The sequence below is a fragment of the Mixophyes fleayi genome, chromosome 12 (assembly GCF_038048845.1).
Source record: "Mixophyes fleayi isolate aMixFle1 chromosome 12, aMixFle1.hap1, whole genome shotgun sequence".
NCBI lineage: Eukaryota > Metazoa > Chordata > Amphibia > Anura > Limnodynastidae > Mixophyes > Mixophyes fleayi.
This window is the reverse complement of record NC_134413.1, coordinates 28,828,658-28,854,843: the sequence shown is the minus strand read 5'-3', so window position 1 is coordinate 28,854,843 and position 26,186 is coordinate 28,828,658. Positions and strand designations below refer to the sequence as shown.

Here is a 26,186-nt window from a genome sequence, read left to right as displayed (position 1 = left end):
GCTCTGTAGTTTCAGTCTTTCATGAGGATCATTTATTGTTTTAAGTCAGTAACTTGTGGGACAACTTTTTTAGAAAAGTGGTAGCATCCAGTTATTAACCTCTTTATGAGTTTGTAAATAAACAGAGATGATAATCAATAAAAAAATAAATCAAAAGACATTATTCTACACGTCTACAAGTTTTTTGGGAATGAAGTTGGAAAATATACCCCCAAAAAAGCTAAATGAGGACTTACACTTTTTTTTCCATCTGCCTTCATTATTTCTTTTGGGCTTAGTTATAATTCTCTGATATTTATTATCAATAAAACAAGGCTAAAATAGGAAACAGATACTATGCTGTAGACAAGCAAGATGGTTGCATCTTTATTCATAAAATAAATGGCTACAATTGTACATGATAGGAAAAAATATAAGAGGAGATGTTCAAAGGTGTGGTTACACCAATTAATGTGCGACTTGTAACCCTTGCAACTTACTAAAGGCAAAACTGAACATTAAACAGCATGAAACCAGACCACAAGATCTTATACCGCAATTGTGGTTAGGAGACTGCAATACAAATCTTTCCATTTATCAAGTGGGATTTTCCAACGTTACGTAATCCAAAAGGTTAAGTAAAAAAATTATATATCATTAAAAAAAACAAAAAACTACATGGAATGAATGGACCGCCCCAAAGGAACATGCACGGCAAAATGACGGTAGCACCAGAGCTAGTGTCGCTTTGCTGCACATCTTCATCGGGAGTTGTCTGTTTGCTAAATGTGTTTTTGCATTTACATTTTTTGTAACCTCATGGATTGAACTTCATATTAGTACTACAGCAGAGCAAGCGAGAAAGATTTTAGGCAAGATAAGTATTTATTGGGGAAAGTTTTGTATTTTATTGGGGGCCCATTTACCTTGGACACTATTGTGACACTACAAATACAAGTACGCACTGGTACCCATGTGCACCCTTCTAGTTGTACAGGCGACCAGCCTGACATTACACTCAGTGCATGCTGCTACTTGTAGTGCCACAATAGGTTCCCACTCTACTTTAAACATTTTTACCCATGTACTCAGCATTCAGGGGTACGAGGAGGGGTACTCTATAGGTGAGGGGGCTAAATAATTTTTACTTCAATAAAGTTTTATTGAGTTTTTCAAAATTAAATGGGGTACAGAAAAAAGAAAGGGTGACAAGTACAATTGAAGGAACAACCAAAAGGGAAAAAAGAGGGGGAACCCCCATGCAGGAAGGTGGGGGGGAGTCACTCCATTGAGAGAGCGATCTTATAACATGCACATTACTTTGAAAAGCAGAAATAAGATATACACATTGGTCTTTCTTGTAGCACACCAAATGGGGACACATTAAAACCTAGGTAGTTCAAATAACACACAGGCAGAACTTATTCATTAAGCTGGGGTTCCTCTATGAGGGCTGCTAGAGAGGGAGAGGGTGAAAGATTTGAGGGGCTAAATCATTTTATCTAAGTCCCCCTATAGGACCGAGAAACATGTTGAACAGCTGAGCTGTTGACTTACTTAAGGGAAGGGGTACTTTTCTAACTAAACTGTTTAAAATTTCAAAAGACAAATAAGCCTGGAAAGATGGCAGTGACCTAGCCTGTTAAGCTGGGCACAGTCCATGTCGCCAGGTACTCATAGAAACATATAATTTGACGGCAGATAAAAACCACTTGGTTCATCAAGAATGCCCAATTTTTAACCTATGGTGACCCCCAAACCCTATATGAACCTATAATATTTGTAAGGATATCCTTATGTCTATCCCAAGCAAGTTTAAATTCATCTACTGTATTAGCCTCAACCACCTCTGATGGGAGGATATTCCACTTTCTACTCTAGAAAAAAACATCTGTTTTTTTCTATGAGATTTTTCCAAAACTGCATGCAGTAAAAAGTAAACTATTGCTTCCCTCTTCCATTACACAAATATATGCTCATGGGTCAAAACAATGACATATTGGCTCTGACTCTGTAAACCTGAAACTGTGACATATTGGCTCTGCCACTGTAAATCAACCAGTGCACACTGTCATTTCGGTCTAGCTGTCAATCATTGTCTGCTTGTTTAGTTAAACGTGCTGTGGAGAAATGAAAGATAGAATGGTAGATATATATATAGCGAAGTATAAACACCCCAGTTAAATCATGTATATATCCCATCCTAGTAATACACAGCCATAAATATAAGGTATTTAAAGTTGTTTAAAGAGGTGTACATTCCCTTTTTTCCATGAGCTTATTGGTCAGATATGAATATTTAAAAAAATAAAATAAAATAAGACAACAATCGTATACATTTCTTGCATTTTCTTGTATCGTATACAAGAATAGATACAATTGTCCGCCAATCAGCGTGTCTGATCTAAGCTGATTAACCATTAGTCTTACAAATTTCCTATATAATATAAAAAGTAGGAAATGAAACAATGCATCGTTCATTGCACAATACAGTCCAACAATAAATTAAATGTAAAAAAGGTGGTTGGGGGAAGGATAATATCATAAGGTGATAATGTCAACAAGCCCTAGCCTGTTCAAAAAAGGGCTGTATTGCCTAGGGGTATTGGGCCCATAACAAAAATGACCCACCCCCCACCTACCAGAAGAAAAAAACAGCCCAGTGCTGAAAATTAGAGCTCTTCCCAAACTCCCCTTGGGTGGTGGGTGTTGGGTAATAAAGTTTGAAAGGTTTAATCAGTAATTCTTGATGGTACACAGTGGTGGAACTACCATTGGTGCGGCAGGTGCGGTGCACGGGGCCCATGGAAATAATGGGGCCCACTGCACAGGGAACTAGCCTGCTAGTTCTGCCTCTGCTGACTCAGCAAGCCATGGCATGTCTGTTTGGACAATTACAAATGCCAGAATGTCCTGGGATCCAGGTTCCACTAGGATTTGTTGTGCATCTGTAAAAAATTACAATAAATAGAACACAAATAACATCTAGGCAATCCATCGGTAAAATATAAAAAAAATATTCACAACGCTTACTGCTCTGCCAGGAGCCTTGTCATGAATGACAAGTCTCCCAGCTTGTCAGTAACTAACCAAACAGAGTGGCTTCACTCTGATTGGTCGGAGGGTGAGAAAGCAACTCTGGTTAAGAGTGGCTAAAAACCAAGCTTGCGGAACAAGTGAGGGTCTTCCAAGATGTGTTAAAATGGAAACAAGGATGAAGACCGATAACTTGAATGGGAACCCTAATCTATATTTAATATGGTTTCTATGGCTTAAAATCTCACCTTCTGGCAAGCATATTTGGTGCCAAATGTTGAATGATCCAACTGGAAGAATTATTATGTTTACATTTCTGGCCACCTTTGTAAAAATGCAATCTTATAGTTATATCCCCAGGAGGCTCATCATGCTTGAGCTTTGGCCTGGGCTTCATAGGCTCTGTTAACCAAAATGTGAAGTAGCTGAAAGATTGTCCACGGACGCATTCTGTCACATACAGTGACCTTATCAAAGATATGTGATGAAACGCGTCAGCGGACACTTGCTGGCGATTAACAATATACTGTGCTTTTATATTTACCCTTTAAGTGCACTTTAAACAGTAGTACCTGCTGTCAGAGGACTGAGATTGTGGATTTCCAATCAGTATGTTCTATTACAACTGACTGCTGAGCCACAGAATGTCACACTTCAATGCAAACATCACAGTTAAGGAACCCAGAATATGGTGAAACACACAATGTTTATTGCAGGATGGTACAAACCAGATAGTGTAGATATAGAATGAGGATTGCAGGGAGATGCACAAAGCAAATACCAGGAACACAGCTGATGCAGATGAACAGGTAATATGAAGAAACACCTGGGAACAGGTAAACCAGGAGCACAGCAGGGAACAGCACAGCAACATACAACAACAACAACAACAACAACAACAATGACCAGCAAGGTATACTGGGAGTGACAGGTATAAGTAGAGAGACAACCAGGTGCAAGAGATAAATGGTGCAACAAATTAATCCCTAGTGATGAAAGGGAACGCACAATAGCAACACCTCTGGTGAACAGAGGCACTGCAGATAATACATAAAACACAAGTCCAAAGTCCAGGAGGCAGGAGATGCCAATGCAAGCAGCATGTAATGCAGAGGGCTGCAGGCAGATCCTGACAGAATATATGACTTTCCCCATTTCAGGAATAATCTGTGGTAATTACTTACACAAGAATTATTTGGGCTGGACATTACAGCAAGGGGACGAGGGATACCCTATCCAGCTATGTGTTACATCGCTGCACCGGAGTTCATGCCCGCCTAAGGAATACTCCTGTGGAAAGGGAAGAAATAGCTGCTATTTGCACCCATTATCATCTACTGCAGGTGAAGCTAGTCATTAAACTCCTACTATTGTAAGGGGCATGAGATATTTCTACTAACAAATGTGGATCAATAAACGGACCCTGTATTCTGCTATAATTATGCTCACAGGGAGTGAGGTGGTCCATTAAATACATTCTGCATTACTCACTGTGTTACAGAACAAAAGCTACTGGTAGTGAGGTGAGCTGACCACTCACATCCCTTATAACTTAATTTGCTTATATAACACTCTCAGTTTATTAATTATGCAGGTGTGAATACTGTGATTTTAACAATGTTTTACAATCTCTTGCTTAATCTGTACTCAAATATTTTTTTCGTTGTTATTTAGTTATTGTTTTTATTTTTAGTGTTGTATGTATAAGGTTGGTTAAAGAAGTAATCTATGTCATAGCTAATTATTAAGAAATTATTATTTCATATATTTATATATATCTAGGCCAGGATGCCAGGACAGAAAGTGTTACAATAACATTTCTGTCATAAGTTTCCCTGTATCTGCCTTACTTCCTTTGTGCCAAATAATGGCCAAGCATTGTTTTTCATTTTTCTACTGCCTCATGGTTGAAAAAAAAACATTACCCAACAGCATGGGAGTATGGGAATTAACAAAAAATAAAAAAAATGTGTATGGACTTTTCTTCATGTACTGAGGGGTTCGGTCATCAAAATGTCACTGGCCAATAATTAGGTGGCCAACAGCTTTTTCACTATTTATATATAATACTCAGTATTCTTTCAAATGTATTTTTTTACTTCAAGGAAAGAAATGTAAGATGTCTTTCTTCTTCAAATCATGCCTATTAATATTAATCACATGTTTTATCTTTAAAGGTTTCCTTGAATAATCAAACTAGATACCAACTTTCTACTTACACAGACTAAAAATGCCAAGTTACTTGGCCTGGATTAAGTGTTTGACGTTATTACAGATTTCCTCCAGCTTTCATTTATAAAGTGCTAATATGTTCCTAAATTATGTATGAAGGAGGTTACAAGCAGAATGTTTAACGATGTAAGAGCTGCTGAGGGTCTCCGGTTACGTGATCTCAGTAGAGGGAGTTCATCGCTATGACATAACTGGCTTTGATACAGAATTGTATATCAAATGCAATGTGACTTCAAGGGAATTCTTTATATAGGGAGCCCCACCAGCCCAGGGCTATTCTTTCAATTATTTTTGGGGAGGCATCAGGTGATTTTCGAGACTCACATCAGAAGCCAAAAGCCTTAATCACTCTCTTTGGGTGTTCATGAAATCATTTTGCAATGTGCGCTGTTGATATATATTTGTTTGAGCTTTGTTCTCTTTTCGTTTCTAACTAATTGTATTCACCTTACATCCGTATACCGGACAGCATTCGAAGCATACCTTGACTGGCAGGGTAAGATTTTTTTTTTTTAGAAAGAGGCTATCAAGGAGAAGATTTAGACAAACTTTTAGAGTAGAAATTATGGATAGAGAACAATTATTAATCCTCAAAGAAAAGGTGGAAAAGAATACGTTTAAAAGTGAGTTGGGGATCCCCTTTGTCACGCAGTACTGTACACATTTTAGAGATGTAGAAAAGATTAGGCGCCATTGGCCCACTCTGACTAAAGATCCCACATTACATGGCATTATTCAAAACTATTCCAGGTTCATTTATAGGAGAGCACCAACATTAAAAAATCACCTGGTTAAAAGTTGTCTCACAAAACCCAGGCAGGAAACCATTAAGTCTAAAGGTTTCCATAGATTTGGTTCCTGTCTGGTCTGCCGAAGAATAGCTTTTGAATGTATTTGGAGATGTCGATTGCATATCTGTAAATATCATATGCTTTTTGATTATGTATTTATTTTTAGATGTATTATACTATTTATGTGGCAGAAATGCTAATTTTTTTGTTAATAATTCTTTGTAATTATTATTATTATTATAATTTGCCATAGAGAAGAAAGAAGAGCACATATATTCCCGAAGTTTAGTTGGTCATATCTAGAAAGACATGGATATTGTCCAGCAGCACGTTTTGCACGTACTAATTTACATGCTAATATGCTGAGCTTGTTATGAGCAATGAAAGAGTTAAAGATTAACCTGGGAAGTTCGTACACTGTAGGTTCGCAATCAGTCAGTGCTGGATTTTAAACGTAAGAATGTAGATCTGTCACCCGACAGAATGAGATATGGAAATATTTTACCCTCTTGCATGATATATTTATTTATCGGCTTTCGAAAGCTAGCTCAGATATATACATTCAGCAAATTAAGTGGAGTTTGAAATACTATGAATCTTGATATGCCATTTCTATTATGATATTTCTGTGTGTTAAATATATAAGTATTGATGCTTTATGAGATCTTATATTAGAATAAGATTATTTTTATTGCAATTATAATTTCGGCCACAATAAAATTTGCATTATCCATAACGCTGAATTGATCAACTTTAACTTATGTCAGTTTTGTGGTTACCGGGTAATGTATATGGCATTCGTTTATATCTAGGCAGGAGATTCACCCGTTTATTTTTTGTGTGGTTTAAGGTAATTTTCCATTGAGGCTCCAGATCATTTAAAATAGAACATTTATTGGGAATACATAGATATAGGAATTGTAATATTTATGACTAGTGAATGGGAGTTTTTTAGCAAGCTGACAGGTGCAGAGAGACCGGCTTCAGATATTAGACCAGACGAATGGATTAATTATAATCCTGTGCGCTAGAAACATTAAGGAGTGTTTTACGGAATTCAAAAACGGAATAAAACTAGAATTCCTTTATCTGTTTTCTATGCTGATCAAAGACAGCGATTATAAGTAGAAGAAATTTTAATATAGAGAAAGTTATATCGATCCGTTTGGGTCCAGGCGATCGGCAAACACCTGAGTGATGATTAGCACAGACAAGGTATAAGAAGGAGGTAATTAGGATGACCCCGCAAGCCTTGGCAAAGATTGGTAGAATCGAAACGCGTTTGCTGGGGGTGGATGTCTTTGCAGGATAACTCTTCTCCGAATATATGTGTCTTGTATTGCTGGCGATTCAAGTACATTTTTATGTGAATCTCAAGTACCAGTTCGGGGTAAGAGTCCACCTGTAAAAAGATGCCATGAGGAATATTTTGGTTTTATGTTATGTTTGGTTTTAGGTGTTGAATAAAAATCCTTTTTAATCTAAGAGGTATCAGCACGTTATTTCTTTCTTTCCCCCCTCTTTGGGTATATTTTGGAGTCTGTCTGTTTGGAGTCACGTTTCAAAGAAAAAGGAAGAATATATATTGGAGGAGAGATGTTTGTTAACAATGAAAGTCCTGTAAGTGCATTTCTTTAGGGGCTGATCACGGAGGGATCGTTTTGCCTTTTTTGAAAAGCGTGATTATTTCTCTCACTCTCTTGACACACAAGGGGACTTAGTAGATTTACAAGGCTGCACTATGATTAGTTTCTGTTTTTCTTCTATGTTACATTGTGAAACAACGAAAGAAAAGATACTCACATCTTGATTAAGAGGACTACCATAACGACTTTGAATACTCATTGAAGTAACGAAGGAACGTGGGAGGCCCCCACAAAAGAGCTTCTCTTCTTCCTGTTTGTTTTCATATTTTTATATGGATGACGAATGAAATAACTTTATGAATGAAAAACTTTTATTGATTTGAGATTGAATATAAATCACTACCGCCATACCTATGTTTTATAGTTATACATCTAGGGTAAGAACGTGCCTGGTGAGGCTGTTCCTCATCAGTGTGTTCAGAACAGGCAGGATGTGACTATTACTTACATCTACATATATCATGCACATATCATATCTTGAAACTGCCAACTTGTCATTCACTGCTTGCTTCAGATGTAGTGATATGAGATAAAGTAATTAAAAGCTGAAGGGAACTTAAATAAAACATGGAAGTTTAATAAAACAAAGCAAAATAACTAAATTATTCACACTTTTCTAACTGTCTCTAATGTATGAACGCCTTGTAAAATTCCCCATGTAAAGGAGTTATGACATTGATATAGCATTCACCTTTTTTTTAAAAAAAAATGAGTTTGCAGCGAAAAGTAGATACACAAAAAATGCCAGGATAAATTTAACATGATTTGAATCAACAATGACCAAGTGAAAAATGTAATATATATATATATATATATATATATATATATATATATATATATATATATATATATATATATATATATATACACACGCACACATGTATACACACACACACACACACACACACACATATATATAGATACACACACTGAGGGCGAATGCAGAGTATGGAATCAATAATATGTAGGGGTCTATTTACAGACATGAGAAAACCCCTAGATCCTAGACTTGTAGTTTCGCCAGATTTAGGGATTTATCCTATTTATCAAAGCCCCCTGGCCGGTGAAATTTGTCACCGGCTGTACCACTCGCCAGGGGCCAATTTATCAAGTACTGCCGCTGCCCTCCTATTGCTAACGCCATTTCATGGTGGTGTTAGACAGTTCACGGAATAAGAAAAATGCTTTATTATTAAAATAAAGCAATTTTTAGAACCTATTTTTTTACAATTTATTTTAACTGTATTTATTTTTCTTTTCTTGTTACCAAATCTGGAACTGGAAGCCGAGTCTGGGCTTTCAGTTCCAGCACGCATGAGTAAGCAAGCTGGATCATGCATACCAGGATTATCACCAGACTGGGTTGGCAAGTGTTAAGATTCCTCTTACCACTACCAGCCAGTTACACTGGGGAGCTGAGGATTGCTCACCTGCCTCTGTGCCAGTTTTTATTTTATAAATCTATAGCTGCGACAAGCAGGGATAGAAAATCTTCTTTAAGGAGGGGTCTTGATAATTAGACTCATTTTATTAAAACATTCAATCGTAACTTTGTAAGTCAAAACTCCTTGAAAAAAGCCGCCACCAATCTGTAAAGACTATTTGGTCCTTTCCTTTATAATCTTACATACTTTTCTTATATCATTTAACTTTAAGAAAAATGGCAGACACTGTTAATTAGACATTTTATTTTTACAGCACACTGCACTCAAAGTAAAATCTTATGAACTTTGCATGGGGATTTAATTAACTGTATTCCATGTTTATTTGACTGATTCACCAGAATGTGTTTACTAAAATCTCTAAAAATGCCAAGCTTCAAAGAAGAGCACCATGGTAATTAATTTAGCATGGCTTCATCAGCTTAACAAAACTGCCTCCTCCTCACTTAGGAAAGACACCAATGCAAAATACAGAAAATGTATATAAAATCACTTCCAATTTAATGTAAATCAGATCAAATTAATACAGTCCTAATTTACTACTCACGACCAAACACAATATAAAGCACTTCTAATTATCCTGATGCCACCCCCAAATAGACACTAACATTTAAAATGATTAGTAAGCAAAGTAAAGAAATATCTTAGTCTACTCAACCAAGTGTTTTTTCCATTCTATCTACAAAAGGATGATGCCTATTTCTATAAAAACCCATGCATTGTACTATATTCTGGAAACAGGTTAGGACAGGGTTTCCTAAACCCAGTCCTCAGGGCTCCCTAACAGTGCATGTTTTCCAAGTGACCAGTGATATAATTATACCACCTGTGGACATGTCAGTAATGACTACACCTGTCCAACAAAGAGATATGGAAAACATGGACTGGGTTTGGGAAACCCTGGGTTAGGGGAAAGAAAGACACAGGTGCTACTTGATTGGGTACTGTGAGACCTCAAAATGGACAATCAAAAAAGTTTACCTATATCTGCTATTATGCATGAGGCGTAATGTGAAGATAAGCATATGTTGAATTAAAATTTGAATAGCACGGTCTCACATTTTATTTTTATACAGTTATGATATATACATGCAGCACAGTATATAGGCAGCTAGCAGAGACAAATATTGCTAAGAAAGAAAGAAAGAAAATAAGTTATACACAGTTGGACATAAAAAAAATCCCATTATCATGTAAGGAAGAGCAGGTGGTGGAACATAGAAGTTGTCTTTTAAAATTAATTTCACTATATACAGATGACACTGTTGGGAAACGAAGGACTCTGAGATCCCAGCCTTGCGCAGGAATTTATAATGAAACAGAGCACATGTGGTGCCTTTGAAATTAGGGTCAGAATACCAACATCATCAAGAATTTAGCTGTTTTAGCATCTTTTCCTGTGCGAGGGAACATATCTTTTTTATGACGTGCAAGAGCATGTTATAATGCTCATAAAATAACTACTAAATAAAAATAATTGATGTTGCAAATAACACATAATCTCTTTTGTCATCAGTCCTTTTAATCACTTGATTTTCATTAAAATAAATAAATATAGACCACAAAAAAGGAAAAAGGAGGAACAAACAAGGAAACAAAAGCGCATAACACAAATTAGCGAATACACAGCACACCTGTTGGCTCATATAATAACCATCGCAAAAAACTGAATATCAATTCATCTACTTGTTCACAGGGTCACTATTCTGATTATAACCCTTGCTAAAATCCTGGAATCATTTATAGAAAATAATAATGACATTTGCCTTCCAACATATAGTTTAGCGAATCATTAACCATAATGATATCTACATAATCAACTTTATGTTTATTTAATCTTTGTAAAGTTAAATGGGAAGTCAACCAGTTACAGGAATTGCTTGTGGACAGCGAGTGACTTGCTCCACTTGATTGTGGATGAGTGACTTGCTCCACTTGATTGTGGACAGCAAAGTGACTTGCTCCACTTGATTGTGGACAGCGAATGACTTGCTCCATTTGATTGTGGACAACGAGTGACTTGTTCCATTTGATTGTGGGCAGAGGGATTGACTTGCTCAATTTGATTGTGGACAGTGAGTGACTTGCTTCATTTGATTGTGGGCAGAGGGAGTGACTTGCTCCATTTGATTGTGGGCAGAGGGAGTGACTTGCTCCATTTCATTGTGCAGAGGGAGTGACTTGCTCCATTTCATTGTGCAGAGGGAGTGACTTAATTTGGGACAGTCTATTGGCTTCTTTAATGGGTTCACCAAAACTACCTGACTACTTCAAATTGCCAGAAAACAAAGATAGATATTAAGTAATTTTTCTTCCTAAAGGAACGCCATTTATTTCCAAAGACCTGCAGTATTTCTCATAATAAAAGTTACAATATTGTTTTTGTTCATAGGGTCACGAACTAAGCATTCTGGGCACATCTTTACTGCTTAACTGGGAGGAATTTAGCTAACCGCAAAGTGTTTCATGACCATTCCGCAGACACTTTGCATCAGAGATTTTGACAGAAATCTCCAATGATTTTTCCTTACACCTGAAAAATGAGAGGAGATTTCTAACGTAGTATAGAAAAAGTGCGCAATTGTATTCTCCCTTAATGTTCTAATATTTGTAGTTGTCACTATGATTATAACCTTAAGGGAGAACCCTACTAAATTTTTGAAAATGTAATATTCACAGAAATCTTTCTTAAGTCTCCAAGAGGACTGATGTGACTAGCTTCCATGGCGTAATTAATCCGTGGCTGGTTGCGTTATCTGCATTAACTAGACATGCTTTAAATTTACTTCCTATGGAACTTCTAACAAACAAACCTTTTCATCTGTTTATTAAATATGATTGATCTAATAGAAATACATGCATCTCTTCATCTTCTGGTCTCAGCGTCTAAAATTAAAGAAATTAATACTGAAGCACTGTCCATGTCCAATCACTGTTATCTAAAGGCACACTCAGTTTGCCAAGGAACTAATAAATATTAACAGTAATACTCTTAACCTATTAATAACCATATAACCCACTTATTGCAGTTTCCCTAATAATAATAATAATAATATGCTGTATATTTTCATTTCACAATTTAAATCTTTTTCATCAAACTCCTCTACAACAAATACACAGTCTGGCCACAATTGTGCTATCCATATATATTGATGCAGTCTCTTCTATCATAATTATATTAATCACCGAAACAACTATAATAAAACATAGCTCCCTGATAATAATTATACAATATTACTGTAATTACACCAATAATTTTCTGTTCTCATTGTATTTATCTAGTATACTGCATGCCAATAACAATCTTGCATTCACTTTTTGATAATCATCCAGTTAATAAAATAATTCAAAGCTTCTAACTGTAGTATGCAGGAATATTATATTTCACAGTTTGGTATAAGTAACACACTAATAAATGTTAAACAATAAAGTAATAAGTGGAGTATTTTATACTGGCTCAATTTAGAGTGGGATCCCAGAATCCAGAGGTGCCCTCTCAATCGGTCTAGATTAAAACCATGTGTCTCTTATTAACTTTATTGTTTTGAGAGTTGTTTTTTTCTGACGTTTGCTGAATTAAAAATGACATCTAATAAAGCAATACCAAAGCACTGATGTCATAAATATTGGGCTAATACCAGTGTTTTTTTCTTACAGAGGACGTCGGAACAAACTGGAATTTTCCTTAACTAACAAATACTTGGCTGCTGCAGTACAATTTTTGTCCAGAAGATGGAGAATGTCTAAAATATGGCTTGTAGTGTATACTGGGGCAGGACTAAAATAAGGTTCAGTTGCAACATGTGTTTGGCATTTATATGTGGATGTGATACTACACATAGTAAATGAAAATATAATATATTTGACATAAGGCAGGTGTGGACTATACCTCTGTGAAATTTCTGAGGAGTCAATTCACCAAAATAACATTAGAAGGTCAATGAAAAAGTGTGCACAACTGACAGATGACCAGAAAAGTTTCAAAAGATGTGAAATACTGTACGAATACTGGATTGCCCCAGAAAGACATTGCCTTCATGTGCTTGAACAAATGCATATTGAGCAAAATAGTATACAGGATTGCTTGGAACAAAAGATTCAGGGTTATTGGTATTCATCTAAAACTGAACTGAACTACACTTGAATCCTGACAAGACAAAAACTGTAAAATGATCATTTGACCAGTGGCTATTAATCATTTTCAAATCTCTTCATGGATCATTAGAATTAATTTCGCTAACTCCCTTTGCTGAGCCCATCTATCCCCTCTTTGCAAGATCCACAGAGACATGGATGATAAATAATTAGTTTCACATTTCATACTGAATACTACTGATCTGATTACTGAAAGCACCTCAATCTTACAAAATTAAGATCCAAATTAAAAAGGGTTTTTTTGCAAGGCAAAGTACCATCTTTAGCAAAGCTTTTTCAAGACAGCAATGCTGACTTCTGTAATTAAAATACAATTTATTGTATTGTGCTATTCTGCTAGTAGTGAAATAAAGAGCCCCAAAAATCTACTAAAGTTGAAATTGATTGACAAATAAATCCTAATGATATTATTAAATGTGGGGGATTTTATCCACAGCAATACTAAGTAATTGTGAAATAATGGTCAATATATTTTTTCAGACTCTGTACGTTACTCTGACTTTAAACAGAGGTTTAATGCATGACATTCATTGCCTTAGCTATAAGCTGTGTAGGATAAAACAGGAGTGGGTGAGATTAGGGACAAGAGAGGGAACTGTAACAGACAGGAGTACTTAGAGATGAGGCTGCATGGCAAAAGTCAGGGGTGGGTGGCTTAGACAAAGAGCGGGTACATTTGCCCAGGGAGAGATTGTAGCTGTTGGTATGACAATTATATATTATATACTAGTTCACATCCATTCCAGTGAAGGAAAAATAAATTGAAACCTAGAATTCTGGTCTTATGGTTTAGATCTCAAACCCTTTTACACCAAACGTTGGGCGTAAGGACTAAGCGCTGACCATAAAAATCATATGTTACCAAAAACCATTAACAATGCCGTTAAAAAAAGGATGAAAGATGCTGCTTTAATGGGGAAGTTGCTTGTGTAGCAACTTCAATTAAGAGAGGAACAAAAAACAGAAATATCATAGAATGTTCTTATTATAGTATAGGGCATGTCTACTTTTTAACTATTTCTAAGTTCAACTCTTTTATTCTTCACCTTAGAACAGGCCTGTCCAACCTGCGGCCCTCCAGGTGTTGTGAAACTACAAGCCCCAGCATGCTTTGCCAGTAGACAACCTGTTGATAGCTGGAAGGGCATGCTGGGACTTGTAGTTTCACAACAGCTGGAGGGCCGCAGGTTGGACAGGCCTGCCTTAGAAGGTATTTACTGCCCTTAGTCTCCACCATTCACCAGTTTCAGCACACTCCAGACGTGCTATCTTCAATCATCAGTGTGCCACAACTGTCCAAACGCCATGATCCTACACTATCTCAGAGCTATGGAAGGGTTTTCAGAAAGCCTTTCTAGGTGACTGATGATACTGTTTCCTGGGAAGAGAAATCTGGCAAACTTTTGGTAAAGGGGAGGGTGACAGATCGTGAAACAAACTGTCAATAAAAAGTGAGCAGTTGTAGCTAACAGCCAGTGTTGCTACCTTTTTACTACTCAGTAACTCTCCACAGGATGAAGCTCTATTAAAAACTATGCTCTTGGCACAACAAAAATGGCTCCTATATTGGAGATGTCGAAGTCAAATAATTGGTTATGGTCCTTTCAAATCAATATCTATCAATCTGATTGTCTATGGCTGAAATTATGCAAATATCACGCTACGGTGCGGAGGAGCGTAATTAACCACAACACGTGCAAACACTTATACACACACTTACACAAACACATACACTTGTAATTAGTTCATATTAAAAATAGTTGCAACACATAGTTATTTATAATGAAATGTAGCAGAAACTGCCTGCCCAGGGGAATTGCAAAAGGTCTCGATTGGTGGGCTGCTTACACTATCCAGCCCCCTCCCCTACCTTCACAGTTGTCTTCCCTCAGGTGACCCCTGCTGGGTACGGCTCCTGGCTAGCTGTAGAGCTCACTAGTGGACAATAAGGAGCAAACAGAAATAACAATGATAGCTTAATTCATTCAACTCCTGAGTGCTCCCTGTGGAGGTGGAATTTAACCCCTGAAGTACTTTTCCAAGAAGATGTTACATCACTGATACTTCCTGATAACAACATGGCTAAAAAGTGCAGTTAAGGTATGGATTAGATTAAGGGGTTGTAACACCATACACCATTCCCGTTGCTTTACAGGTGCTTTCTGGGCAATAGGAACCCACACCCCAAGTGCGCCCCTGCAACAGTGCTCTAAAGTTTAACACAGTGGTGTACCAAGGTTCAATGCAGTGTCAATGATAAAAGCAATGTGTTCTGTCTAGCAAGGAACATATGGCAAATTTATGGAAATACAGAGGAAACATGGCTTTCTGTAAAACATTTATATTTTGTCGGTTTGGAGCACTCCATGGATGAATTTCCAGAAACAGAATGGCATTTGTCTTGGTAAGTATCCCAATCATGATTTTTATGCGTAATATTCATACATTTTTGGGGATTTCTTACATAAACCTCACTAGGTTCTTATATACAGTATTTCCAAATAAATAAGCTACGTGGTCTCATAATTAATCAACGTTTATTATGAGAACACAGCCTTGAAAAGATTACATTGGACTACTGAATATCTCATTTGTTACTGCATTTATATTTCTATGTCTCTGCTGCATATGTATGTTCACAGGAGCCCCATTGGTGTCTCAAAGGGAAGCTGGGATTTCTGTCTATCCAAGCTGCTCATCTATACTGCAAATTACTTGACAATGGAAGGAAAATTACTGCAGAATCCCATTGCAGAAAGGCCAAGTTTAAACAAAGCAAAATGTGAAAACTGTGAATGTCCCTGGTTATGGATTATGCGAGTACTCCTTGCAGGTTTGTGATTCTGTAGAGATGAAACTAATAGATAGGAGGGACTGATTCACATAACCTGACACTGAGTCACTGATTGCGCAGACCAGCAGAAAGCCCTTCCACACTATACACATTGCCAGACGCAGATGTTTCTATGGTAACGGCAGAGACTTTTTTTTTTCTTTATTATAGATGCACCCTTAACAAAAACAGACAGGGCCTTCTAATTGTATAACAGCGGCATGCAGTGGGGGAAAAATATCCAGAAACTAATGTCCTGTTTCTGACAATAGGAAATAGTGAAGGAGAGACAGTGAAGACTAATTGATTTCATGAATTAACCCTCAAGGCAAAGGCGATGTTTAATAGAAGAATCTAGAGTAATCTAATTCAATTATTTTCTTCCTGACAATGTACAATGCAATGTATACCTACAGTCTAGCTACATATGTTGCTTGTCTGCATGCTGTTATATCTCTATGTGTGATCCACCTGCCCACATATGTAGCTGAAGAAACATCGTTCAAGGACTTGGAACTCTGGCTTGTCTCCTCAAAATGACCTTTTCTTTGACGAGACCAAGAACTGGTTGGAGTGGAGAAAAAATAAAAGCAAATATTCTTACATGTCTGTCCCTATTACAGTGACAGGAGGTCCATGATTTTCATGTACTCACTAGCTGCCACAGCAGTTCATGCACTGTATATCGGGTGTTTGTAGGCAATGGAAAACTTTTGTTTTATTTATCAGTTTATTTTAAATTTTATTTCAGGGATTTACCGCGTGTCATGTGATGCGGGCGCCTGTGAGCTGACGCGGCCGCATCAGGTGTCATGTGATGTGGCCGCCTGGTAATATTCAGGTAATATTGCATCCATGGGGGGGGGGGCGGCCGGACCAAACAGGGGTTAGACTGAGTCCCCCTGCCCCCGGCCCTTCCCGCCCCTGGTTCTGCTACATGGAGGAGGGGGTAAATAAAAAAACGTATCTGAAGTTCTTCTTTAAGAAAAACATTAAAAATTATAATCTATCATGTTCTTTTCATATGTTCCTACTGTCTGTGCTTTCTTTTCAATGTTTTTTTTAAAGTAACTCCCACAATAAAAATATGTATTTAATCATTTGTCTGAGAGGGATTTTTCCATGTTTTACAAAAATGGCCAGTTGGTGTGTGCATACTAAATAATTGGATGAAGTTGTTTCAAATTAATAACCATCGATTTAATTCGCTTTATCTGAAAATCATCATCATCACCATTTACTTATATAGCGCCACTGATTCCACAGCGATGTATAGAGAACTCATTTACATCAGTCTCTGCCCCATTCGAGCTTACAGTCTAAATTTCCTAACATACACAGACAGACAGACAGACAGAGAGAAACTAGGGTCAATTTTGATAGCAGCCAATTAATACACTAATATATTTTTGGAGCGTGGGAGGAAACCGGAGAACCCGGAGGAAACCCACGCAAACACGGGGAGAACATACAAACTCCAATAAAATTACAATAAAATATGCGAATAGCATGCTACGGCGTGAAAGGGCATATTAACCTTAGCGAACACTTCTACATACATTTCCACTTACACATTCATTTATAAATAGTTCACATCAATAAAGTTCCAGCACATAGTCTTTTATAATCAAATGTAATAGATTTAATAGTTTAATATAATAATGTTAAAACCCCTTTATTGACATCTAAGGTTCAGGATAAAGGAAATGTATCATGTTTGGTGTCATACTAATCCAATTTCTACCATTGGACATCCGCTACAATTGGCTAAGCAATCGCACCTTGCGTATGCTAATTATGGATGATAAAAGATTAATGTTCAAACTGATATTGTGTTTGGAATGCTAATAGGCTGGTGTGAACCAGTATCTCGGCAGGCTCCTGACGGAAGACGCGTAGGCAGCAGATGGAGAGTTGTCTCCCATCCTTGGAGGGCATCGTTTGAACCGACCTATGACCTGCATTATACTGGTCTGTCCTAAATCCTGAACCAATGGAAAAATGCCATGACATCACCACTGTTTTTTATGTACCACAAACTGTATATAAACCAGGCATGTGACCAACATTCAGTCTACTTTGATCACAGGCTTCAGGACTGAATGACTGTTTGCTGGATCCAGTGTGCAACGAATGTATCGGCTGTACTTAATTTTAGTTATTTGTTACATCTTGCTATTAAATCTCTTTTGTGCGTTGGAACCACATTGATTGCTGTAGACAATATTTATTCTAACATTCAGGAAATTCCACTGACTTTTCGAACCGATTCATCAAACCAGTTCGATAGTTGAAAGCAAACATGTTTCTATGGCTATAGAAATGAGGTCTGCTATGGAGTCCAACAGGTAAACATAATTTGATTGTTTTTCTCATGCCACTCTGTTTCTGCCTCTACCTTTGCCAATCCTCCACTGGCTTCTATTCAAACTTGAATCCAGATCAAACTCCTCTATATCTCCAAACATATCTCCCTCCACATTATCTTCCGCCCCCTCCACTTGGCCATTGATATCACCTCTCCTTCCCTCTAATTTCCAATTCTCACTCCCATCTCCAAGACTTTTCTTGTGCTGCTCTCCATCTCTGGAACGCACTTCCTCACTCTGTCAATCTCACCCCCAGCCTCCAATGCTTCAAATGCTCCCTCAAAACATAACTATTCACCAAAGCCTACCAGATTGCTGCCTTCCACTTCCCTAATGTCCCCCACCGTCTTCCCATCTATTTGTTACATCCTTGTTCTTCCACTCCAAATCTCCCCTTGTAAGCTCTCAGTAACAGGGCCACCCTACATCTTGTATCATTTTCCCAACTTGCTTCCTATCCCTCTCTTGTCACCTTCAGGTACCCTTGCCATCCTTTAACTGCCTCTGGAATTGCCCTTTGTGAAGTGACTTGATTTATGCTACCCTTCTTGTATTACTACAATTTGTTAGCCACACTTTTTAGTTCTACTTGTGCTATGTCAATTTTTATTTGCTTATGTGATCTATGTCTACTTTGTTTGTAGTACTGCCATGTACGACGCTGCAGAACTTTGTGGCACCTTGTAAATAAACGATAATAAAAATAATTAGCATTTAAAATTGCATCTACTAAGAAAGAGAATACAAATATTTTTGCTGAAAATTGCAATTTGGCTGCTAAAACACGTGAACAATGACACAATAATGTTCATATAGAGGGAAGTTTCCTTGAAACCACAATCTTTAGGCACCAGTTTTATAGTAATCTCAAAATCTCTACTCTGGGCTCTGGTAGGACTCTTTTCCTTCAACTAAACTCTAGACAAATGTATCTAAACGGTAATCACATTTTGTTTTAGTAAATAGAGCTAGAAAGATTAAACAGCGATATTCACTCTATGCTAGCAATTAAAAAAAACCCAACTGTTTAGAAATGTGTAAATGTAGGGTTAAAACAAAGAAAGCATAAACATATTTAAACAAACAATAGGACAAAAAGGTGGGTAAGTAAAAGGTTGGAATTATACGCTATATGAGATAAGTAACAGTAAACCAAACCAAGCATACGAAAGACGTGCAACTCTATGCAGAAAATGACACCACAAAAGCAAGCATAGAGGCTTTGAAATCAGAGAATACTGAAGATACATCAGTATTTCAGGGGGGGGGGGGGGGGGAAACTACATTATAAAACCCACTGAGAAAAATGCACCTCCTGTGTCTAGTACCTGCTGATCTGTATTTGATGGCACACAATAGTTTATACCAAACAAACACTTGAAGCTGGTTTGTCTTTTTGTCTTCATCAAAGGGTCTGTAGAATGTTACTGCTAAGTTGTGTCTTAAATTGCTACTTCAGTTTAATTTCCAAGACACTCTACAAGATGTGGGCCAGCTGGGAGTTGTTCAAGATAATGGATGTCAAATTAGAAAAAGCATTTATAGTTGTTTTTTGAGATAAGTGATGTACAATCTTAACACTCATTTAAAATAATAAGCTGTTTCTATATCTTGTTTTCTGCAGTGTGTGACACTTCCATTCAAATTCCACTCCATAGAAAGTGCACGTATTGCCAATATTGCCGATAATACAATCTATCAATTCACTAATATTGATTTATGAGTGGCATGCTAAGAAATATATATGTTTATTACACAAATATCTGTTCATTCTTAGAGTTAGTGTGTTTGGCGCTTTACAAATCTATGATAATAATAGTAATAAAGTTAAGAATTAAATCCAACTAGAAGGGGAACTTTAGCACCTTGGCAAGATCATGCTCTGCTGCAGGGATGGAGATTTAAAATGTGCAGAAAGGGTTGGAGGGGGGGGGGGGGGGGGGGCATGCCTTCTAGCTCAACTCTAAATCAGAGTATAAAAGTAAAGCTGCCCAGTTTTTGATACATGCAAAAGCAGGCAGTATTTTCCCTACAGGCAAAAATAAAATTGCATTTGTACCACAACAAGGATGTCCAGGTGTAAATATATATTTTTTAATCATTGGTATTATCATCATCATTTCAATTTTTCCATCTAACATGGTGGAAAGTCCTTTCTATCAGGAGTCATACCTAGTCCATCATCAGGTTCGTCTCATCTGCCACTAAAATTTTTACCAAGTTTTCCTTTTAGTGTAATCGTACTGAGAATTTCAGAATCTGCCATTCAGTTTGCTTAGCATGTGACACCATCCCTGCAGACTATCAATTTCTCAGCATAATTCCTTTATACCATATAACCCATTGCATTCAGTATGAAAACAAATCCACATGGAAAAGATTTTTCTTATGCAATTACAAGCACTATTTTATTACAATGGAAATGGGAACATAAATCCTCTTATGGTAATAACTTTTATAACTCAATCATCAATGTTTATACAGTAATAAGCCAGATTACAATATAAATTCAGCACAGGCAAATTCACTATGCTCCCTGCTCCCTATTGCATGTATATAAATGACTCTAACTGTGGAAATGACACTATGGTTTTAGTCACTTATTATATAGAAAGTGTTATGAATATAATCAGTTGTGTAAGTGGAAGATTAGAAGTCATGGTATGGAAAATGTAAGTGAACAGAGTTTTCAATGAAGTGAAAGGAGAAGTGGCGGTATGGCATACCACCGTATACCAGCCAACCCTGGTATACGGTCACTGAATATAACACTTTATTTTATACAGTCTTATATCTATAAATCTTTAGCTCAGCACATGTGTCTTCACAGATCTTGTGTGGACAGAAAGAAAATTATTTCTAATTTTGACATATAGACATGAAGGCAAATGGTTTTCACGGGGTGCAAAAGCCAAAACAGGGCTTTACGGCACAGGCGCTATGCCTGCTCGTGGGTAGCGAGAGGAAGCCAGGCACCCTAAGATTTGTTATGGTGCCCAGCAATGTAGTGATCTGCCTCTACGTGAAGCTTCATAAGACCAATATGATTTATCTGCATGGAATTATTTATCAGTTATGATACAAGGTTTCTTCAAAAGCAGTCCTACCATATTTCATAAGGAGTGGTCCCATAAACTACTATTTTTCATAAAATTCTTAATGCAGTAGTGTAACAGTAAAAACTAGGACCAGGGAACTAGGGGCCCAACTGTAACCCTTATTTACTACACTGGCTTATGGTTGCTTGTTTATTTCCTTCTCCTTGTGATTGGGGATCAACAAGTCCAGTCTATTTAGCTCTTAAATTAAGTTTACTAACTGGGGAGCATTGTGCAATGGCATCACCACTTAGAGTTCTTGTGAGAACTACAAAGTCTCCTATATCTACTAAACAGTTTGAATGTGGTTGAAGCTGGTGCTAAAATGTCACAAAGAAGGAGGAGGAGGAAGAAGTGGAACATGAAAAACAGAAATGAAATACAAGTGGGGATAAAATAGGAGGGAGACACATAAGACAAGGGGGCTCAAACAAAGCTAGAGGCAAGAGGGGCAAGTGAAGAACAGACATGACGGAGAGACAAGGAATATTGGATCCAAGACAAGGTAGGAGACGAGCATGAGGGACAGGCAAGATGGACACATGACAAGGGAATGGGCATGATAGACAGACAAGGACGGGAGATAAGAGACCAAGGGTAAGATGAGATATACGGGACATATTTCATAGTGCCTCCAGAAACACAGGCAATGCAGGCAAAATGTGTTGATGAAGTAGATGTGTGATGTATGTGGAACGCTTTATTAAAAATGGAGTCTTTAGAGTCTTTAGCTATACCCCTGCCTTATGTTTAAATTGAAAGTCTTGGAAGAACCTATATTTAATCTGAAGATTCTGCACTGGTGGATTTGAAGTGTACATCGTGGTTATCAGATAATTACTATTCTTACTTTTATATTGCACTAGCTGAAGTACCCCGGTGTTGCCTGGGTTTAAATCTTCAAGTTATTAAGTTAACAATGAGTTGAATGCAACTGTAAAAATAATTAGCAGCTCTTCCAACACACCCATGAGGTGGCTGCTCAGTGTAGTTTTTGCCATTATATTAAATGTCATCCAAATCCATCCAGTGGAAGGCCCAGGACAGGCTCCCCGGGCTAAAGTTCTGTCCAGTTTACACCAACGAGAGGTATGACTGGGACCTCAACCCCCTAGTACAGGCTTGGCTAACCTGTGGCACTCCAGGTGTTGTGAAACTACAAGCCCCAGCATGCTTTGCCAATATATAGCAGCATATTGCTGAAAGGGTATGCTGCAACTTATAGTTTCACAACACCTGAAGTGCCACAGGTTAGCCAAGCCTGCCCTAGTATGTCTATTGGGATCCAATGTTACCAGTCTGTGAAGTTTTCGTGCAAATCCATCCAATGGAAGGCTCAGAACAGGCACCACGGTTCAAAGTTTTGTCCAGTGTACACCAACAGGAGGTCCGACCGGGAACCTATCCCCTTAAAACCTGGCCATGATCCAACTGGACCACCTCGCGTGCTTTCATCACAAACGATGCAAAGGTGTCTGAATGCAGGCTCAGAACAGGCTCCCTGTCACAATGAGAATACAGCTACCTGCGGATATTGACACTGCAACACTAGGAGGCGCGGAATCTAACACACTGCCGGTCTTCACCAGGGACCCCTGCAAGGAAGTTTGGGTTTCACGGCAAGCGATGTGCAGGTCGCAGCCCTCCCAGGAAGTTATCCGTGAGGCGGTGATGAGAATCATGGTCGTATAGGCTGTGGTCTGGCAACGTGCGGGCAAACAAGGTACAGAAACAGGAGCCAAAGAGTAGTCAGCAAGCCAAGGGTCAATCCAGAGAGTGTGGTATAAGACAGAAGGGTAATGCAAAACTAGGTCAATGGGAGCCGGGTCAGTACACAGGAAATCAGACTGGATGCACTGGGACATGGAACGCTGAAGGCTAGGTAAACTAGTTGCTCTGGCACCCTAAGGGAGGAGAAGGAGATCATTGGTGGACAGTGGGCGGCGGTCAGACGCGCTGACCACTGACAGGAAGTCCCGCAGCACGTCCCGTTGCCGTGGCAATGGGCGCGCATACGCCTGGCGACCCCCAGAACGAGTGTCTCCGTTGCCTAGCAACGGAGCGCTTTGTCAGAGGAAGACGTCCGTCCCCGGCCAGCGGGGAGGCACGGGGCCGTCCTCGTGCCTCCCCACTGGCCGGTGACGGCGTCTGACACTCCCCAAGTCAAAGTAGTCAAGCAGGTTCACCCGGCGTTGCACGGGTCCTATTTGTAATGTGTAACCGTTTTTATATCTTAGCAAATTATTTGGTACATAGACCAAATATGCCATTTAGAAAAAAAGATTTGTTGCTTTGGCGTGTTGTTGTTTATTATGTTTTCAATATTTGTGGCTCTGTCGCTATGTGGTCTGATAGGTTACTTTTTCAATACTAAATAACTATGTAAGATTTGGCAGCTTTACCTTGAGAGCTGTGGAAGATATTTGCCAACAAACAAACAAACTTCTTCTTTTATATACTGGTATATAGATATAAGAAAATAATACCATGTAGCCTAAGGAAAGTGACAATTTATGATTATGCACACAAATATAAGATGCTTATGGCAATATATTTTAAATAATGGGGGCTACAGCAGAACAAAATTATTCTGCAGCTTATTACTGTGAACACACATATAGATATAGAAAGTCACTTTAAAATGTGGAAATCCAGCCAAAAATCCTCCATTTCTTTAATGAGCTTTGAGAAAGAGGTTAATGGTTAGAAGACTATTAGTATAACGTCATCACCATATTGAGCCAAGGTACCATTTATTTTGTGTTCCTCCAAGAAATGTATTAATGAAAACTTATGGTTCTCTTAACAAGATTAAGTGAAAAGGGTCCATGCCAAGTTTCTAATGGCCTATTACAGCATATAAGCTTTAAAAGAGGGTTTATCAAACTGTGGTGCGTGTACCAGGCACTGCAGAGAGAGACTAAAGGGATACTTCAGCTTATGGATCAAGAAAAGACTTTGAAGTCTGGGGTAATATACTATAGCAGGAAATATTATTGTGACCAATACACAATGAAGACCCCAGATCTCTGTTGGCTAGCACAAAAATGCAGACTATCCTACTAATTTAAGTACTCTCTCGGCTTTGGTCACCCTGTGGTCCCCTGTCTTGGAATTCTAATCAGCCAAGTGCTATTCACCAGCATTATTCCTTTAAGCTGATTTAACAACATAGAAATAATCTAAAGAAGAAGTACAGTGGGGCCACAACATAAGCTTCTCTGTACTTGTCCTCTCTAATGAAAGCAGCAGGTGGACTCATAACTCGGGAAGTGTAGGCAGGGGTCCTAGCAACAGTACAGCCAAAATTGCTAGTCCAGGGGACCTGATCTTGCTATTTACTTTGGCCCCCCTAAACACAGAGGGTTCAGAAAGATTCCTAGGCTGTCTGAGGATGTGGAAGCGAGTAGCTGCACATTGCCCACTTAATTTATTTTTAAACACAGAGCACTGTACTTAGGGACTGTCTTTAATTAGAACTGGCGTGTGTAACTGCAAATGTACTTCAACAAAACAGCCCCATTAAAGTATAGACATTTCTTGGAAAACTCTGAGCAATGCAATAAAAAGCTTCACAAACAAAAGGGGTACATCAAATGAACACAGTCCCGATGTCTCCTTACTCTCATTATTTATTTGAATCATAAATAAGGCTAAAGCAAATAATATTTTAGGAAAACTGATACTTCATGCAATGGAAAGGGGTGGTATTAAAGGGGTAGGGGATGGATTTGGGTGTGATGTTTTTTGCACAGTGCAGCTTCTAAAGTGCTAACTCTGGTCTTACCCCCTTGATAGATTTGGAGAAGACCAGAGCTGTAACTAGACATTTCATCGTCTGGTACAAACTGTAACCAAATTAATGTAAAAATATTAATTTTCCTTACAGCTTTGCACCCTGAGCGGTTGCCTTGCCCCCCCCCCCCCCTTCCCCCTCGCACAGTCCTAGTTGCGGTCTCTCTCTGTTGAAAACACCCATTTTTGACCGAGTTAGGGCTTTGTCCTTCAATACAAAGGCCACACTGTTTACAGATGCAGGTAGAGCAGCAGCTGTATGTAGTTGAGTGGAGAGGCGGTATTTTACTTCGAACATAGCTGTACTGTAATGTTGGGTTAACAGCTAACAATGCATTTTATGTGCATGGTTCTTATCTCAAAATGTTACTTTTGGGGTTTAGTGTTCCTCTAATTCTTTCAATCACAATATTAGTGAAACAAGCAGTTAAAACAACAATAAGTTGGGTTTGGTAAAAAGACTAAATTAATTAATTTTGCCTAAGGTTGCCAATAATAAATATATCTTTAAAGTCTGATCCAAAAATAAAGTGTTTACCTTGTAATAAGACAGAGAAGAAATAAATATACTGGAAACTCAGCACATCAATACCTTTATTGTGTGATTACAGAAACCACTTACCCTAAATAAACTAATACATTTAAAAGGAAAAAAACTGTTTGCATTACTCAGCCTAATCTACTTTTCTACTTATTTATCTTGTGTCCACAAAATGAAAAGCATGTTTCAAGAATATTAATGAAATCTGTCATCATATTACTGCTCTTTCTAGAAAAAACAGCATGCTACGGTTGATCAAAATAATCATA

General features: G+C 38.0%; 1 protein-coding gene across 2 annotated transcripts in view; it reads right to left on the bottom strand.

Moving 5' to 3' along the window:
* Window positions 1–26,186, bottom strand: part of RGS6 (regulator of G protein signaling 6) — a 321,463-nt gene that overhangs the window by 139,339 nt on the left and 155,938 nt on the right. The window lies entirely within an intron of this gene.